The sequence below is a fragment of the Anolis sagrei genome, chromosome X (assembly GCF_037176765.1).
Source record: "Anolis sagrei isolate rAnoSag1 chromosome X, rAnoSag1.mat, whole genome shotgun sequence".
In the NCBI taxonomy this organism is placed as follows: Eukaryota; Metazoa; Chordata; class Lepidosauria; order Squamata; family Dactyloidae; genus Anolis; species Anolis sagrei.
The window spans coordinates 65,898,464-65,915,492 of NC_090034.1; positions in this window are offsets into that span (position 1 = coordinate 65,898,464).

Here is a 17,029-nt window from a genome sequence, read left to right on the forward strand (position 1 = left end):
CAATACTTTTTCATTGACTTTCATTGATTTGGCATTCTATTTCCATTGCACCCCAATATTTTGCATTTATTTGCATTGATTTGGCATTCTATTTCCATTGCAACCCAATAGTCTTGAATAGAATTGCACTTCTGTTGCATTTGATTTGCATTGCACCCCAACACTTTTGCATTTATTAGCATTGGTTTTGCATCCTATTTCCATTGCACTCCAATACTTTTGCATTCACTTGCATTGATTTGGAATTCTATTTCCATTGCACAACAATTCTTTTGCATTTATTGTCATTGATTTTGCATTCTATTTCCATTGCAACCCAATACATTTGCATTGACTTGCATTGATTTACATTTTATTTCCATTGCACCCCAATATTTTTGCATTTACTTGCATTGATTTCGCATGCTATTTCCATGGCACCCCAATACTTTTGCATTTATTTGCAGTGGTTTTGCATTCTATTTCCATTGCACCTCAATACTTTTGCATTGACTTGCATTGATTTTGAATTCTATTTCCATTGCACCCCAATATTTTGCATTTATTTGCATTGATTTCGCATTCTATTTCCATTGCACACCAATACTTTTGCATTGACTTGCACTGATTTTGCATTCCATTTCCATTGCACCCCAATAGTTTTGCATTGACTTGCATTGATTTGGCATTCTATTTCCATTGCACACCTATTCTTTTGCATTTATTATCATTGATTTTGCATTCGATTTCCATTGCAACCCAATACATTTGCATTGACTTGCATTGATTTACATTCTATTTCCATTGCACCCCAATATTTTTGCATTTACTTGCATTGATTTTGCATGCTATTTCCATGGCACCCCAATACTTTTGCATTTATTTGCATTAGTTTTGCATTCTATTTCCATTGCACCTCAATACTTTTGCATTGACTTGCATTAATTTTGAATTCTATTTCCATTGCACCCCAATACTTTTGCATTGACTTGCATTGATTTGGCATTCTATTTCCATTGCACACCAATTCTTTTGCATTTATTACCATTGATTTTGCATTCTATTTCCATGGCACCCCAATACTTTTGCATTGACTTGCACTGATCTTGCATTCTATTTCCATTGCACACCAACACTTTTGCATTGACTTGCATTGATTTTGAATTCTATTTCCATTGCACCTCAATACTTTTGCATTTATTTGCATTGATTTTGCATTCTATTTCCATTGCACCCCAATACTTTTGCATTGACTTACTTTGATTTTGCATTCCATTTCCATTGCTCCCCAAAACCTTTGCATTTATTAGCATTGGTTTTGCATCCTTTTTCCATTGCACCCCAATAGTTATGCATTGACTTGCATTGATATGGCATTCTATTTCCATTGCATACCAATTCTTTTGCATTTATTATCAATGATTTTGCATTCTATTTCAATTGCAACCCAATACTTTTGGATTGACTTGCATTGATTTTGCATTCTATTTGCATGCACCACAATACTTTTGCATTTATTTGCATTGATTTTGCATTGTATTTCCATTGCACCCCAATACTTTTGCATTGACTTGCACTGATTTTGCATTCTATTTCCTTTACACCGCAATACATTTGCATTGACTTGCACTGATTTTGCATTCCATTTCCATTGCACCCCAAAACTTTTGCATTTATTGCCATTGATTTTGCATTCTATTTCCATTTCACCCCAATAATTTTGCATTTATTAGCATTGGTTTTGCATCCTATTTCCATTGCACCCCAATACTTTTGCATTCACTTGCATTGATTTGGAATTCTATTTCCATTGCACAACAATTCTTTTGCATTTATTGTCATTGATTTTGCATTCTATTTCCATTGCAACCCAATACATTTGCATTGACTTGCATTGATTTACATTTTATTTCCATTGCACCCCAATATTTTTGCATTTACTTGCATTGATTTCGCATGCTATTTCCATGGCACCCCAATACTTTTGCATTTATTTGCAGTGGTTTTGCATTCTATTTCCATTGCACCTCAATACTTTTGCATTGACTTGCATTGATTTTGAATTCTATTTCCATTGCACCCCAATATTTTGCATTTATTTGCATTGATTTCGCATTCTATTTCCATTGCACACCAATACTTTTGCATTGACTTGCACTGATTTTGCATTCCATTTCCATTGCACCCCAATAGTTTTGCATTGACTTGCATTGATTTGGCATTCTATTTCCATTGCACACCTATTCTTTTGCATTTATTATCATTGATTTTGCATTCGATTTCCATTGCAACCCAATACATTTGCATTGACTTGCATTGATTTACATTCTATTTCCATTGCACCCCAATATTTTTGCATTTACTTGCATTGATTTTGCATGCTATTTCCATGGCACCCCAATACTTTTGCATTTATTTGCATTAGTTTTGCATTCTATTTCCATTGCACACCAATTCTTTTGCATTTATTACCATTGATTTTGCATTCTATTTCCATGGCACCCCAATACTTTTGCATCGACTTGCACTGATCTTGCATTCTATTTCCATTGCACACCACCACTTTTGCATTGACTTGCATTGATTTTGAATTCTATTTCCATTGCACCTCAATACTTTTGCATTTATTTGCATTGATTTTGCATTCTATTTCCATTGCACCCCAATACTTTTGCATTGACTTACTTTGATTTTGCATTCCATTTCCATTGCTCCCCAAAACCTTTGCATTTATTAGCATTGGTTTTGCATCCTTTTTCCATTGCACCCCAATAGTTATGCATTGACTTGCATTGATATGGCATTCTATTTCCATTGCATACCAATTCTTTTGCATTTATTATCAATGATTTTGCATTCTATTTCAATTGCAACCCAATACTTTTGGATTGACTTGCATTGATTTTGCATTCTATTTGCATGCACCACAATACTTTTGCATTTATTTGCATTGATTTTGCATTGTATTTCCATTGCACCCCAATACTTTTGCATTGACTTGCACTGATTTTGCATTCTATTTCCTTTACACCGCAATACATTTGCATTGACTTGCACTGATTTTGCATTCCATTTCCATTGCACCCCAAAACTTTTGCATTTATTGCCATTGATTTTGCATTCTATTTCCATTTCACCCCAATAATTTTGCATTTATTAGCATTGGTTTTGCATCCTATTTCCATTGCACCCCAATACATTTGCATTCACTTGCATTGATTTGGAATTCTATTTCCTTTGCACAACAATTCTTTTGCATTTATTGTCATTGATTTTGCATTCTATTTCCATTGCAACCCAATACATTTGCATTGACTTGCATTGATTTACATTTTATTTCCATTGCACCCCAATATTTTTGCATTTACTTGCATTGATTTCGCATGCTATTTCCATGGCACCCCAATACTTTTGCATTTATTTGCAGTGGTTTTGCATTCTATTTCCATTGCACCTCAATACTTTGGCATTTATTTGCATTAGTTTTGCATTCTATTTCCATTGCACCCCAACACTTTTGCATTGACTTGCATTGATTTTGAATTCTATTTCCATTGCACCCCAATATTTTGCATTTATTTGCATTGATTTCGCATTCTATTTCCATTGCACACCAATACTTTTGCATTGACTTGCACTGATTTTGCATTCCATTTCCATTGCACCCCAATAGTTTTGCATTGACTTGCATTGATTTGGCATTCTATTTCCATTGCACACCTATTCTTTTGCATTTATTATCATTGATTTTGCATTCGATTTCCATTGCAACCCAATACATTTGCATTGACTTGCATTGATTTACATTCTATTTCCATTGCACCCCGATATTTTTGCATTTACTTGCATTGATTTTGCATTCTATTTCCATGGCACCCCAATACTTTTGCATTGACTTGCACTGATCTTGCATTCTATTTCCATTGCACACCAACACTTTTGCATTGACTTGCATTGATTTTGAATTCTATTTCCATTGCACCTCAATACTTTTGCATTTATTTGCATTGATTTTGCATTCTATTTCCATTGCACCCCAATACTTTTGCATTGACTTGCATTGATTTTGAATTCTATTTCCATTGCACCCCAATATTTTGCATTTATTTGCATTGATTTCGCATTCTATTTCCATTGCACACCAATACTTTTGCATTGACTTGCACTGATTTTGCATTCCATTTCCATTGCACCCCAATAGTTTTGCATTGACTTGCATTGATTTGGCATTCTATTTCCATTGCACACCTATTCTTTTGCATTTATTATCATTGATTTTGCATTCGATTTCCATTGCAACCCAATACATTTGCATTGACTTGCATTGATTTACATTCTATTTCCATTGCACCCCGATATTTTTGCATTTACTTGCATTGATTTTGCATTCTATTTCCATGGCACCCCAATACTTTTGCATTGACTTGCACTGATCTTGCATTCTATTTCCATTGCACACCAACACTTTTGCATTGACTTGCATTGATTTTGAATTCTATTTCCATTGCACCTCAATACTTTTGCATTTATTTGCATTGATTTTGCATTCTATTTCCATTGCACCCCAATACTTTTGCATTGACTTACATTGATTTTGCATTCCATTTCCATTGCTCCCCAAAACCTTTGCATTTATTAGCATTGGTTTTGCATCCTTTTTCCATTGCACCCCAATAGTTATGCATTGACTTGCATTGATATGGCATTCTATTTCCATTGCATACCAATTCTTTTGCATTTATTATCAATGATTTTGCATTCTATTTCATTTGCAACCCAATACTTTTGGATTGACTTGCATTGATTTTGCATTCTATTTGCATGCACCACAATACTTTTGCATTTATTTGCATTGATTTTGCATTGTATTTCCATTGCACCCCAATACTTTTGCATTGACTTGCACTGATTTTGCATTCTATTTCCTTTACACCGCAATACATTTGCATTGACTTGCACTGATTTTGCATTCCATTTCCATTGCACCCCAATAATTTTGCATTTATTTGCATTAGTTTTGCATTCCATTTCCATTGCACCCCAATACTTTTGCATTGACTTGCATTGATTTTGCATGCTATTTCCATTGCACCCCAATATTTTTCATTTATTTGCACTGATTTTGCATTCGATTTCCATTGCACCCCAACACTTTTGCATTTATTGGCATTGTTTTTGTATCCTTTTTCCATTGCACCCCAATAGTTTTGCATTGACTTGCATTGATTTGGCATTCTATTTCCTTTACACTCCAATAATTTTGCATTGACTTGCACTGATTTTGCATTCTATTTCCATTGCACCCCAATACTTTTGCATTGACTTGCATTGATTTTGAATTCTATTTCCATTGCAACCCAATACTTTTGCATTGACTTGCATTGCTTCTCATTCTATTTCCATTGCACCCCAATACTTTTGCATTGATTTGCAATTATTTGGCATTCGATTTCCATTGCACCCCAAAACTTTTGCATTTATTGCCATTGATTTTGCATTCTATTTCCATTGCACCCGAATATTTTTGCATTTACTTGCATTGATATTTCATTCTATTTCCATGGCACCCCAATACTTTTGCATTTATTTGCAGTGATTTTGCATTCTATTTCCATTGCACCCCAATACTTTTGCATTTATTGGCATTGATTTTGCATTCTATTTCCATTGCACCCCAATACTTTTGCATTTATTTGCATTGATTTTGAATTCCATTTCCATTGCACCCTAATATTTTGCATTTATTTGCATTGATTTTGCATTCTCTTTCCATTGCAACCCAATACTATTGCATTGACTTGCATTGATTTTGAATTCTATTTCCATTGCATCCCAATACTTTTGCATTTATTTGCATTAGTTTTGCATTCTATTTCCATTGCACCCCAATACTTTTGCATTGACTTGCACTGATTTTGCATTCCATTTCCATTGCACCCCAAGACTTTTGCATTTATTAGCATTGGTTTTGCATCCTTTTTCCATTGCACCCCAATACTTTTGCATTGACTTGCATTGATTTGGCATTCTATTTCCATTGCACCTCAATACTTTGGCATTTATTTGCATTAGTTTTGCATTCTATTTCCATTGCACCCCAATACTTTTTCATTGACTTGCATTGATTTTGAATTCTATTTCCATTGCACCCCAATAGTTTTGAATTTATTTGCATTGATTTTGCCTTCTATTTCCATTGCACACCAAGACTTTTGCATTGACTTGCACTGATTTTGCATTCTATTTCCATTGCACCCCAATACTTTTGCATTTATTTGCAGTGATTTTGCATTCTATTTCCATTGCACCTCAATACTTTGGCATTCATTTGCATTAGTTTTGCATTCTATTTCCATTGCACCCCAATACTTTTGCGTTGACTTGCATTGATTTTGAATTCTATTTCCATTGCACCCCAATACTTTTGCATTTATTTGCATTGATTTTGCATTCCATTTCCATTGCACCCCACGACTTTTGCATTTATTAGCATTGGTTTTGCATCCTTTTTCCATTGCACCCCAATACTTTTGCATTGACTTGCATTGATTTTGCATGCTATTTCCATTGCACCCCAATACTTTTCATTTATTTGCACTGATTTTGCATTCGATTTCCATTGCACCCCAACACTTTTGCATTTATTGGCATTGTTTTTGCATCCTATTTGCATTGCACCCCAATAGTTTTGCATTAACTTGCATTAGTTTGGCATTCTATTTCCTTTACACTCCAATAATTTTGCATTTATTTGCATTAGTTTTGCATTCTATTTCCATTGCACCCCAATACTTTTGCATTGACTCGCATTAATTTTGAATTTTATTTGCATTGCACCCCAATACTTTTGCATTTATTTGCATTGATTTTGCATTCTATTTCCATTGTACACCAATTCTTTTGCGTTTATTTGCATTGATTTTGCATTCTATTTCCATGGCAACCCAATACTTTTGCATTGACTTGCATTGCTTTTCATTCTATTTCCATTGCACCCCAATACTTTTGCATTTATTTGCATTGATTTTGCTTTCTATTTCCATTGCACTCCAATAATTTTGTATTTTTTTCATTGATTTTGCATTCGATTTCCTTTGCACCCCAATATTTTGCGTTTATTTGCATTGATTTTGCATTCTTTTTCCATGGCACCCCAATACTTTTGCATTGACTTGCACTGATTTTGCATCCTATTTCCATTGCACGCCAATACTTTTGCATTGACTTGCATTGATTTGGCATTCTATTTCCATTGCACACCAATTCTTTTGCATTTATCATCATTGATTTGGCATTCTATTTCCATTGCACCCCAATACTTTTGCACTGATTTTCATTGATTTTGCATTCGATTTCCATTACACCCCAATGCTTTTGCATTGACTTGCTTTGGTTTTGCTTTCTATTTCCATTGCATCCCAATACTTTTGCATTGACTTGCATTGATTTACATTCTATTTCCATTGCACCCGAATAATTTTGCATTTACTTGCACTGATTTTGCATGCTATTTCCATGGCACCACAATACTTTTGCATTTATTTGCATTAGTTTTGCATTCTATTTCCATTGCATCCCAACACTTTTGCATTGACTTGCATTGATTTTGAATTCTATTTCCATTGCACCCCAATACTTTTGCATTGACTTACACTGATTTTGCATTCTATTTCCATTGTACCCCAACACTTTTGCATTGACTTGCATTGATTTTGAATTCTATTTCCATTGCACCTCAATACTTTTGCATTTATTTGCATTGATTTTGCATTCTATTTCTATTGCACCCCAATACTTTTGCATTGACTTACATTGATTTTGCATTCCATTTCCATTGCTCCCCAAAATCTTTGCATTTATTAGCATTGGTTTTGCATCCTTTTTCCATTGCACCCCAATAGTTATGCATTGACTTGCATGGATATGGCATTCTATTTCCATTGCACACCAATTTTTTGCATTTATTATCAATGATTTTCCATTCTATTTCAATTGCAACCCAATACTTTTGCATTGACTTGCATTGATTTTGCATTCTATTTGCATGCACCACAATACTTTTGCATCGACTTGCACTGATTTTGCATTCTATTTCCATTGCACACCAATTCTTTTGCATTTATTATCAATGATTTTGCATTCTATTTCAATTGCAACCCAATACTTTTGTATTGACTTGCATTGATTTTGCATTCTATTTCCATTGCACCACAATACTTTTGCATTTATTTGCATTGATTTTGCATTCTATTTCATTGCACTCCAATAATTTTGCATTTTTTCCATTGATTTTGCATTCGATTTCCTTTGCACCCCAATATTTTGCATTTATTTGCATTGATTTTGCATTCTTTTTCCATGGCACCCCAATACTTTTGCATTGACTTGCACTGATTTTGCATTCTATTTCCATTGCACGCCAATACTTTTGCATTGACTTGCTTTGATTTGGCATTCTATTTCCATTGCACACCAATTCTTTTGCATTTATCATCATTGATTTGGCATTCTATTTCCATTGCACCCCAATACTTTTGCACTGATTTGCATTGATTTTGCATTCGATTTCCATTACACCCCAATGCTTTTGCATTGACTTGCTTTGGTTTTGCTTTCTATTTCCATTGCATCCCAATACTTTTGCATTGACTTGCATTGATTTACATTCTATTTCCATTGCACCCGAATAATTTTGCATTTACTTGCACTGATTTTGCATGCTATTTCCATGGCACCACAATACTTTTGCATTTATTTGCATTAGTTTTGCATTCTATTTCCATTGCATCCCAACACTTTTGCATTGACTTGCATTGATTTTGAATTCTATTTCCATTGCACCCCAATACTTTTGCATTGACTTACACTGATTTTTCATTCCATTTCCATTGCACCCCAAGACATTTGCATTTATTAGCATTGGTTTTGCATCCCTTTTCCATTGCACCCCAATAATTTTGTATTGACTTCCACTGATTTTTCATTCCATTTCCATTGCACCCCAAAACTTTTGCATTTATTAGCATTGGTTTTGCATCCTATTTCCATTGCACCTCAATACTTTTGCATTGATTTGCTCTGATTTTGCATTCGATTTCCATTGCACACCAATTCTTTTGCATTTATTATCATTGATTTTGCATTCTATTTCGATTGCAAGTCAATACTTTTGCATTTACTTGCATTGATTTTGCACGCTATTTCCATGGCACCCCAATACTTTTGCATTTATTTGCAGTGATTTTGCATTCTATTTCCATTGCACCTCAATACTTTGGCATTCATTTGCATTAGTTTTGCATTCTATTTCCATTGCACCCCAATACTTTTGCGTTGACTTGCATTGATTTTGAATTCTATTTCCATTGCACCCCAATACTTTTGCATTTATTTGCAGTGATTTTGCATTCTATTTCCATTGCACCTCAATACTTTGGCATTCATTTGCATTAGTTTTGCATTCTATTTCCATTGCACCCCAATACTTTTGCGTTGACTTGCATTGATTTTGAATTCTATTTCCATTGCACCCCAATACTTTTGCATTTATTTGCATGGATTTTGAATTCTATTTCCATTGCACCCCAATACTTTTGCATTGACTTGCATTGATTTGGCATTCTATTTCCATTGCAAACCAATTCTTTTGCATTTATTAGCATTGATTTTGCATTCTATTTCAATTGCACCCCAATACTTTTGCATTTAATTGATTTGATTTGGCATTCTATTTCTATTGCAACAAATACATTTGCATTGACTTGCATTGATTTTGCATTCTATTTCCTTTACACCCCAATACTTTTGCATTGACTTGCATTGCTTTTGCATTCTATTTCCATTGCACCCCAATACTTTTGCATTTACTTCCATTGATTTTGCATTCCATTTCCATTGCACCCCAAAACTTTTGCATTTATTGCCATTGATTTTGCATTCTATTTCCTTTACACTCCAATAATTTTGCATTTATTTGCATTAGTTTTGCATTCTATTTCCATTGCACCCCAATACTTTTGCATTGACTTGCATTGATTTTGCATTTGATTCCATTGCACCCCAACACTTTTGCATTTATTAGCATTGGTTTTGCATCATATTTCCATTGCACCCCAATACTTTTGCATTGACTTGCATTGATTTGGCATTCTATTTCCATTGCACACCAATTCTTTTGCATTTATTACCATTGATTTTGCATTCTATTTCCTTTGCAACCAAATACATTTGCATTGACTTGCATTGATTTACATTCTATTTCCATTGCACCCCGATATTTTTGCATTTACTTGCATTGATTTTGCATGCTATTTCCATGGCACCCCAATACTTTTGCATTGACTTGCACTGATCTTGCATTCTATTTCCATTGCACACCAACACTTTTGCATTGACTTGCATTGATTTTGAATTCTATTTCCATTGCACCTCAATACTTTTGCATTTATTTGCATTGATTTTGCATTCTATTTCCATTGCACCCCAATACTTTTGCATTGACTTACACTGATTTTGCATTCCATTTCCATTGCTCCCCAAAATCTTTGCATTTATTAGCATTGGTTTTGCATTCTATTTCCATTGCAACACAATACTTTTGCATTGACTTGCATTGCTTTTCATTCTATTTCCATTGCACCCCTATACTTTAGCATTTATTGGCATTGATTTTGCATTCTATTTCCATTGCACCCCAATATATTTGCATTTAGTTGCATTGATTTTGCATGCTATTTCCATGTCACCCCAATACGTTTGCATTTATTTGCAGTGGTTTTGCATTCTATTTCCATTGCACCTCAATACTTTGGCATTTATTTGAATTAGTTTTCCATTCTATTTCCATTGCACCCCAATACTTTTGCATTGACTTGCATTGATTTTGAATTCTATTTCCATTGCAGCCCAATACTTTTGCATTTATTTGCATTAGTTTTGCTTTCTATTTCCATTGTACACCAATATTTTTGCATTGACTTGCATTGATTTTGAATTCTATTTCCATTGCACCCCAATACTTTTTCATTGACTTTCATTGATTTGGCATTCTATTTCCATTGCACCCCAATATTTTGCATTTATTTGCATTGATTTGGCATTCTATTTCCATTGCAACCCAATAGTCTTGAATAGAATTGCACTTCTGTTGCATTTGATTTGCATTGCACCCCAACACTTTTGCATTTATTAGCATTGGTTTTGCATCCTATTTCCATTGCACTCCAATACTTTTGCATTCACTTGCATTGATTTGGAATTCTATTTCCATTGCACAACAATTCTTTTGCATTTATTGTCATTGATTTTGCATTCTATTTCCATTGCAACCCAATACATTTGCATTGACTTGCATTGATTTACATTTTATTTCCATTGCACCCCAATATTTTTGCATTTACTTGCATTGATTTCGCATGCTATTTCCATGGCACCCCAATACTTTTGCATTTATTTGCAGTGGTTTTGCATTCTATTTCCATTGCACCTCAATACTTTTGCATTGACTTGCATTGATTTTGAATTCTATTTCCATTGCACCCCAATATTTTGCATTTATTTGCATTGATTTCGCATTCTATTTCCATTGCACACCAATACTTTTGCATTGACTTGCACTGATTTTGCATTCCATTTCCATTGCACCCCAATAGTTTTGCATTGACTTGCATTGATTTGGCATTCTATTTCCATTGCACACCTATTCTTTTGCATTTATTATCATTGATTTTGCATTCGATTTCCATTGCAACCCAATACATTTGCATTGACTTGCATTGATTTACATTCTATTTCCATTGCACCCCAATATTTTTGCATTTACTTGCATTGATTTTGCATGCTATTTCCATGGCACCCCAATACTTTTGCATTTATTTGCATTACTTTTGCATTCTATTTCCATTGCACCCCAATACTTTTGCATTGACTTGCATTAATTTTGAATTCTATTTCCATTGCACCCCAATACTTTTGCATTGACTTGCATTGATTTGGCATTCTATTTCCATTGCACACCAATTCTTTTGCATTTATTACCATTGATTTTGCATTCTATTTCCATGGCACCCCAATACTTTTGCATTGACTTGCACTGATCTTGCATTCTATTTCCATTGCACACCAACACTTTTGCATTGACTTGCATTGATTTTGAATTCTATTTCCATTGCACCTCAATACTTTTGCATTTATTTGCATTGATTTTGCATTCTATTTCCATTGCACCCCAATACTTTTGCATTGACTTACTTTGATTTTGCATTCCATTTCCATTGCTCCCCAAAACCTTTGCATTTATTAGCATTGGTTTTGCATCCTTTTTCCATTGCACCCCAATAGTTATGCATTGACTTGCATTGATATGGCATTCTATTTCCATTGCATACCAATTCTTTTGCATTTATTATCAATGATTTTGCATTCTATTTCAATTGCAACCCAATACTTTTGGATTGACTTGCATTGATTTTGCATTCTATTTGCATGCACCACAATACTTTTGCATTTATTTGCATTGATTTTGCATTGTATTTCCATTGCACCCCAATACTTTTGCATTGACTTGCACTGATTTTGCATTCTATTTCCTTTACACCGCAATACATTTGCATTGACTTGCACTGATTTTGCATTCCATTTCCATTGCACCCCAAAACTTTTGCATTTATTGCCATTGATTTTGCATTCTATTTCCATTTCACCCCAATAATTTTGCATTTATTAGCATTGGTTTTGCATCCTATTTCCATTGCACCCCAATACTTTTGCATTCACTTGCATTGATTTGGAATTCTATTTCCATTGCACAACAATTCTTTTGCATTTATTGTCATTGATTTTGCATTCTATTTCCATTGCAACCCAATAAATTTGCATTGACTTGCATTGATTTACATTTTATTTCCATTGCACCCCAATATTTTTGCATTTACTTGCATTGATTTCGCATGCTATTTCCATGGCACCCCAATACTTTTGCATTTATTTGCAGTGGTTTTGCATTCTATTTCCATTGCACCTCAATACTTTTGCATTGACTTGCATTGATTTTGAATTCTATTTCCATTGCACCCCAATATTTTGCATTTATTTGCATTGATTTCGCATTCTATTTCCATTGCACACCAATACTTTTGCATTGACTTGCACTGATTTTGCATTCCATTTCCATTGCACCCCAATAGTTTTGCATTGACTTGCATTGATTTGGCATTCTATTTCCATTGCACACCTATTCTTTTGCATTTATTATCATTGATTTTGCATTCGATTTCCATTGCAACCCAATACATTTGCATTGACTTGCATTGATTTACATTCTATTTCCATTGCACCCCAATATTTTTGCATTTACTTGCATTGATTTTGCATGCTATTTCCATGGCACCCCAATACTTTTGCATTTATTTGCATTAGTTTTGCATTCTATTTCCATTGCACACCAATTCTTTTGCATTTATTACCATTGATTTTGCATTCTATTTCCATGGCACCCCAATACTTTTGCATCGACTTGCACTGATCTTGCATTCTATTTCCATTGCACACCACCACTTTTGCATTGACTTGCATTGATTTTGAATTCTATTTCCATTGCACCTCAATACTTTTGCATTTATTTGCATTGATTTTGCATTCTATTTCCATTGCACCCCAATACTTTTGCATTGACTTACTTTGATTTTGCATTCCATTTCCATTGCTCCCCAAAACCTTTGCATTTATTAGCATTGGTTTTGCATCCTTTTTCCATTGCACCCCAATAGTTATGCATTGACTTGCATTGATATGGCATTCTATTTCCATTGCATACCAATTCTTTTGCATTTATTATCAATGATTTTGCATTCTATTTCAATTGCAACCCAATACTTTTGGATTGACTTGCATTGATTTTGCATTCTATTTGCATGCACCACAATACTTTTGCATTTATTTGCATTGATTTTGCATTGTATTTCCATTGCACCCCAATACTTTTGCATTGACTTGCACTGATTTTGCATTCTATTTCCTTTACACCGCAATACATTTGCATTGACTTGCACTGATTTTGCATTCCATTTCCATTGCACCCCAAAACTTTTGCATTTATTGCCATTGATTTTGCATTCTATTTCCATTTCACCCCAATAATTTTGCATTTATTAGCATTGGTTTTGCATCCTATTTCCATTGCACCCCAATACATTTGCATTCACTTGCATTGATTTGGAATTCTATTTCCTTTGCACAACAATTCTTTTGCATTTATTGTCATTGATTTTGCATTCTATTTCCATTGCAACCCAATACATTTGCATTGACTTGCATTGATTTACATTTTATTTCCATTGCACCCCAATATTTTTGCATTTACTTGCATTGATTTCGCATGCTATTTCCATGGCACCCCAATACTTTTGCATTTATTTGCAGTGGTTTTGCATTCTATTTCCATTGCACCTCAATACTTTGGCATTTATTTGCATTAGTTTTGCATTCTATTTCCATTGCACCCCAACACTTTTGCATTGACTTGCATTGATTTTGAATTCTATTTCCATTGCACCCCAATATTTTGCATTTATTTGCATTGATTTCGCATTCTATTTCCATTGCACACCAATACTTTTGCATTGACTTGCACTGATTTTGCATTCCATTTCCATTGCACCCCAATAGTTTTGCATTGACTTGCATTGATTTGGCATTCTATTTCCATTGCACACCTATTCTTTTGCATTTATTATCATTGATTTTGCATTCGATTTCCATTGCAACCCAATACATTTGCATTGACTTGCATTGATTTACATTCTATTTCCATTGCACCCCGATATTTTTGCATTTACTTGCATTGATTTTGCATGCTATTTCCATGGCACCCCAATACTTTTGCATTGACTTGCACTGATCTTGCATTCTATTTCCATTGCACCCAACACTTTTGCATTGACTTGCATTGATTTTGAATTCTATTTCCATTGCACCTCAATACTTTTGCATTTATTTGCATTGATTTTGCATTCTATTTCCATTGCACCCCAATACTTTTGCATTGACTTACATTGATTTTGCATTCCATTTCCATTGCTCCCCAAAACCTTTGCATTTATTAGCATTGGTTTTGCATCCTTTTTCCATTGCACCCCAATAGTTATGCATTGACTTGCATTGATATGGCATTCTATTTCCATTGCATACCAATTCTTTTGCATTTATTATCAATGATTTTGCATTCTATTTCATTTGCAACCCAATACTTTTGGATTGACTTGCATTGATTTTGCATTCTATTTGCATGCACCACAATACTTTTGCATTTATTTGCATTGATTTTGCATTGTATTTCCATTGCACCCCAATACTTTTGCATTGACTTGCACTGATTTTGCATTCTATTTCCTTTACACCGCAATACATTTGCATTGACTTGCACTGATTTTGCATTCCATTTCCATTGCACCCCAATAATTTTGCATTTATTTGCATTAGTTTTGCATTCCATTTCCATTGCACCCCAATACTTTTGCATTGACTTGCATTGATTTTGCATGCTATTTCCATTGCACCCCAATATTTTTCATTTATTTGCACTGATTTTGCATTCGATTTCCATTGCACCCCAACACTTTTGCATTTATTGGCATTGTTTTTGTATCCTTTTTCCATTGCACCCCAATAGTTTTGCATTGACTTGCATTGATTTGGCATTCTATTTCCTTTACACTCCAATAATTTTGCATTGACTTGCACTGATTTTGCATTCTATTTCCATTGCACCCCAATACTTTTGCATTGACTTGCATTGATTTTGAATTCTATTTCCATTGCAACCCAATACTTTTGCATTGACTTGCATTGCTTCTCATTCTATTTCCATTGCACCCCAATACTTTTGCATTGATTTGCAATTATTTGGCATTCGATTTCCATTGCACCCCAAAACTTTTGCATTTATTGCCATTGATTTTGCATTCTATTTCCATTGCACCCGAATATTTTTGCATTTACTTGCATTGATATTTCATTCTATTTCCATGGCACCCCAATACTTTTGCATTTATTTGCAGTGATTTTGCATTCTATTTCCATTGCACCCCAATACTTTTGCATTTATTGGCATTGATTTTGCATTCTATTTCCATTGCACCCCAATACTTTTGCATTTATTTGCATTGATTTTGAATTCCATTTCCATTGCACCCTAATATTTTGCATTTATTTGCATTGATTTTGCATTCTCTTTCCATTGCAACCCAATACTATTGCATTGACTTGCATTGATTTTGAATTCTATTTCCATTGCATCCCAATACTTTTGCATTTATTTGCATTAGTTTTGCATTCTATTTCCATTGCACCCCAATACTTTTGCATTGACTTGCACTGATTTTGCATTCCATTTCCATTGCACCCCAAGACTTTTGCATTTATTAGCATTGGTTTTGCATCCTTTTTCCATTGCACCCCAATACTTTTGCATTGACTTGCATTGATTTGGCATTCTATTTCCATTGCACCTCAATACTTTGGCATTTATTTGCATTAGTTTTGCATTCTATTTCCATTGCACCCCAATACTTTTTCATTGACTTGCATTGATTTTGAATTCTATTTCCATTGCACCCCAATAGTTTTGAATTTATTTGCATTGATTTTGCCTTCTATTTCCATTGCACACCAAGACTTTTGCATTGACTTGCACTGATTTTGCATTCTATTTCCATTGCACCCCAATACTTTTGCATTTATTTGCAGTGATTTTGCATTCTATTTCCATTGCACCTCAATACTTTGGCATTCATTTGCATTAGTTTTGCATTCTATTTCCATTGCACCCCAATACTTTTGCGTTGACTTGCATTGATTTTGAATTCTATTTCCATTGCACCCCAATACTTTTGCATTTATTTGCATTGATTTTGCATTCCATTTCCATTGCACCCCACGACTTTTGCATTTATTAGCATTGGTTTTGCATCCTTTTTCCATTGCACCCCAATACTTTTGCATTGACTTGCATTGATTTTGCATGCTATTTCCATTGCACCCCAATACTTTTCAT